We start from the raw sequence: 5,155 nt of genomic DNA on the forward strand, positions 1-5,155 counted from the left end.
TAAACATTTCTCAGTGTTGAAAAGGCTAAGAAACATGAAAAGGAGTTCAAAGTCATTAAAACCACATTTAAAACACATATTTCAGAACAGCTAAAATTAAGAAGCTAAATTATAGCTCAATTTTTTTAAGTTGTCTGCGATGTTATTTCCTGAAACAAATAATTTATCATTAAGAAATCATGTAGAAAACTTTGCCCCATTTCTTGTAGGCTAATAAGTACTTCAAGCATCTGCTCTTGTCATCCCACCAACATAGCTCCCAATCCTTGTGTCATTATGGCACACACAGATAATGCTGATATTTATGACACCTGACACTCTGCATAGCTGCAGGGGACAGGTCTGGGATCGCAAGTCCCTTGAGGCCCTGCCTGGTGGCCTGGAGGCATATCAGTATTTTTGGTTTGGCCAACTCTATGAAAATACACGCTGTTTTAGCATCATTAAACAAAGCATTGGCATAAACGCAGATATAGTCTGAGGTTATCTGGACAATGGGACATAAAGCCTACATAAGCAAAAAGAGAAATTCAGTAAGAACACTGACAGCCCTTTTGTGGCACATATTTTCCTTGATGCTAAATTTGTACCATACCAAAAGCAAAGAGAGTAACAGTAAACAACAATGTGTACTTCCTAGAGTCATGATGTCTTATGAAGGAAAAGCATTTCAGTTTAGTTGGGGAAAAGCCATATTCCAGAGTCATCAGCATCATGCAGTTCACACGGAGAGCTCTTTGGGGCTAGTGACCAAGACCTTCTCTTGAAATCTCTTGGGTCAAAGATACTAGTTATATTTGCTATTACCAATCTATAACTTTGCTATTAAAGTGTTTAAAAAAATTATCAATGAAAAAAACTGACAATTTTATTTGTATTCATAGAGCATCCTTTTAAATTAAATACATTTTCCCCATTCATCATAGTGTTGTCAGATATTTTAAAACTCTAATTTATTCCAGTTTGTTCACAAAGTTTAAACTTATCTTTCATTCATTGCAATTTCCACAAGAGTTTGGAAAAAGATGCAAGAAACTTGAGATTATTCAATTCCATGCAATATGCTTTACTGATGAAATTGAGGGACAGGGATATCATTTATGGATTCTTCTACCCCTGGAATGTGAAGTCAAATGGGTCTTAGGAAGCATCACTACTAACAGAACTAGAGGAGGTGATGGAATTCCAGTTGAGCTATTTCAAATCCTGAAAGATGATGCTGTGAAAGTGCTGCTCTCAATATGCCAGCAAATTTGGAAAACTCAGCAGTGGCCACAGGACTGGAAAAGGTCAGTTTTCATTCCAATCCCAAAGAAAGGCAATCCCAAAGAATGCTCAAGCTACTGCACAATTGCACTCATCTCACAAGCTAGTAAAGTGATACTCAAAATTCTCCAAGTCAGGCTTCAGCAATACGTGAACTGTGAACTTCCAGATGTTCAAGCTGGTTTTAGAAAAGGCAGAGGAACCAGAGATCAAATTGCCAACATCCACTGGATCATCGGAAAAGCAAGAGAGTCCCAGAAAAACATCTATTTCTGCTTTATTGACTATGCCAAAGCCTTTGACTGTGTGGATCACCAGAAACTGTGGGAAATTCTAAAAGAGATGGGAATACCAGACCACCTGACCTGCCTCTTGAGAAACCTGTATGCAGGTCAGGAAGCAACAGTTAGAACTGGACATGGAACAACAGACTGGTTCCAAATAGGAAAAGGAGTACGTCAAGGCTGCATATTGTCACCCTGCTTATTTAACTTATATGAAGAGTACATCATGAGAAATGCTGGGCTGGATGAAGCACAAGCTGGAATCAAGATTGCCAGGAAAAATATCAATACCTCAGATATGCAGATGACACTACCCTTACGGCAGAAAGCGAAGAACTAAAGAGCCTCTTGATGAAAGTGAGAGTGCAAAAGTTGGCTTAAAGCATAACATTCAGAAAACTAAGATCATGGCATCCTGTCCCATCACTTCCTGGCAAATAGATGGGGAAACAGTGGAAACAGTGGCTGACTTTATTTTTCTGGGCTCCAAAATCCCTGCAGATGGTGATTGAAGCCATGCAATTAAAAGACGCTTACTTCTTGGAAAGAAAGTTATGACCAACCTAGACAGCATATTGAAAGGCAGAGACATTACTTTGTCAATAAAGGTCTGTCTGTCTAGTCAAGGCTATGGTTTTTCCAGTGGTCATGTATGGATGTGAGAGTTGGACTATAAAGAAAGCTGAGCACTGAAGAATTGATGCTCTTGAACTGTGGTATTGGAGAAGACTCTTGAGAGTCCCCTGGACTGCAAGGAGATCCAACCAGTCCATCCTAAAGGAGATCAGTCCTGGGTGTTCATTGGAAGGACTGATGCTGAAGCTGAAACTCCAATACTTTGGCCACCTGATGTGAAGAGCTGACTCATTTGAAAAGACCCTGATGCTTGGAAAGATTGAGGGCAGGAGGAGAAGGGGACGACAGAAGATGAGGTGGTTGGATGGCATCACCGACTCAATGGACATGGGTTTGGGTGGACTTCTGGGAGCTGGTGATGGACACGAGGCCTGGCGTGCTGTGGTTCATGGGGTCGCAAAGAGTTAGACACGACTGAGCGACTAAACTGAACTGAGCTGAATCCCTGGAATACCTTTTAAGAAACATTTTTCTTCTCTACCATTCTGCAAATGGCTACTTTCTAAAATGAATCTCTTAAATTTCCTAAAAGTTTATTCTTTATCGAATTCTACTTTGGTTGCAAGAAACACTGAAAATCTTTACCAGACAAAGCTAGAAATTTCAGCATTTCAAAACCAACACATTCCAGTAAACTCTTATTTAACAAATATGATGCTCCTTAGCTGTCCCTCAGCTGAGACTCTCAAGGAGGAGAAAAGGACAAACTTTATTTTCTATATTGCTTTGTCTTAGTCAATATAACAATGTACTTGCTTGAGGACAGGTTTTTCCTTAGCAAGAACCTTCTGACTAATCTTGTTATCTTAAGACATATATTGTGGGAGTGGGTCTGGTAAAACCTTTCTATTGTTCTAATCTTGTTAATTTAAGATGTATGCTGTGGAAGTTGGTCTGGTAAAAGTATATAAAGCCTGGATAAGACTAGTGAAGGGGACACTCTCCATCCTGCTTCTGATCTCTAGGTCAGAAGCTTTCTCTGAACCTTTTTCACTGTAATAAAACTTCTGCCACACAAAAGCTCTGAGAGGTCAAGCCTGGTCCCTGATCCCAAAGCTAAATCTTCTTCAGAGATCAGGGATTCGACATTATTCATCATAAGCTATCATCTTGGGGGCTCGTCCGGGATCTTCAGGACAAGTTAAGAACAATCAGAGCCCTAGCCTCTCTGCTTTCTCAGTATACACATTTTCTGCTTTATTTTACTAACTCTATGGTATGCCAGTGTGTGTGAGCTATTGAAAGCCTGTGGGCAAAGTGTGTGGACTGAACTTTTCTTTTTCCGTCTGCTTTTCCTGGTCTCCTTGACCATTCTGTCAAAGACAAGTGCTTCCCTTGTGGCTCAACTGGTAAAGAATCCGCCTGCAATGCGGGAGACCTGGGTTCGATCTCTGTGTTGGGAAGATCTCCTGGAGAAGGGAAAGGCTACCCACTCCAGTATTGTGGCCTGGAGAATCCCATGGACTGTATAGTCCATGGGTTCGTAAAGAGTCTGACATGACTGAGCAACTTTCACTTTCAACTTTCAACACCTTTGACCATTCCATAACTGTCTGGGGAATTAGAACTACTAACCTCAACTGTCAGATCATAGACTTTCGAGGGAATTGTGATCCATACCATTACTGTGTACTTTTACTTAGACCCCAAGCTTGGGCTTCCCTGGTGATTCAGAGGGTAAAGAAACTGCCTTTAATGCCAGAGAACTGGGTTCAATCCCTGGGGTAGGATGATCCCCTGGAGGAGGAGATGGCAACCCACTCCAGTATTATTGCCTGGAGAATCCCATGGATAGAGCAACCTGGCCGGCTACAGTCCATGAGATCGCAAAGAGTAGGACATACCTGAGCAACTAACACTACAGCTGTCCTTCAAAATCAGTCCATGAAAGTTAAGATACTTATTGTCTGTCATAAGAATGTATGTACTGAAAGAGTCCCCACCCCGCTTTTCTGACTCCCTCTTTTTCCCTCTTCCTTTCCATTTCTCTTTTCCTCCCTTTTCCCTTGATGGCTTAAAAATGGGAGAACAATGTTATCTGGGTGAATAAATTACTAGATATGATGGTAATCCTAGCTGTGGATAATTTCCAAAATGATATGTGCTTTATGTTCTACTACTCTAATTATGCTCCTTCAAAATCCATGACTTAATTCCTGTCCTTTGTTTATGAAATTTTAGAAATGGACTTGAAACAATAAAAGATTATTTATTGAGTTAAGACATTTCTTTTCAATGAAAAGAGTGGGTAATTTATAATTATTTCAATTTGACTTAAGGAAGTACCACCTGGGGATAAGGTGGGGGTCTCAGAATTGTCTGTACTATAGTTTCATGCAGTAAATTTGAATATAAGTATTAGATTTACCTCTATGTAATTTGAAAGGTTTTTCCGCTCCCTCACTCTAACTTTACCATTTTTACTGCTCTGAAATATCCACCATGAGTGTCATGAGCTAGAGGAGTTTTAGACATCTTTCAGACCAGAGTTTCCCAACTGTTGTGTAGTGAGCTGCTGATACATCAAGAATGGTTATGTATGTGTTAATACAGCACCTCCTTGGAACTTGAAGTGGTCAACGGAACCTTAAGGAAACATCCATTTTTTGGTGTGTGTTGTTTAATGTGAAAATGTTGAGAAAGACTTAGTCTATAGGTTTTGTTTGTAGATTAAGAAGCTAAAAAATTCCTTTAAGTTTGGGAGACTTTGTCAGGGAGCTCCTTATTTCTAAGGCTAGGTATAGAATCCAGATCTTGTGGCTTCTGCTGTGATGTGTTTTGACCATGACACAACACTCCTTCCTTCTCTTTGAGTGAGACAGTGAAATTTAGTGGCTGCTCTTGGTACACACTGCAATTGGAAGAGGTGACCAAACTAATTCACAATAGCATCTGTTGAATTCTTCCTGCAATTCACTTTACATACATTGGTATCAATTTATGTGTGCTTCCCTGGTAGCGCAGCAGTA

This window comes from Dama dama, chromosome 31 (genome assembly GCF_033118175.1).
Source record: "Dama dama isolate Ldn47 chromosome 31, ASM3311817v1, whole genome shotgun sequence".
NCBI lineage: Eukaryota > Metazoa > Chordata > Mammalia > Artiodactyla > Cervidae > Dama > Dama dama.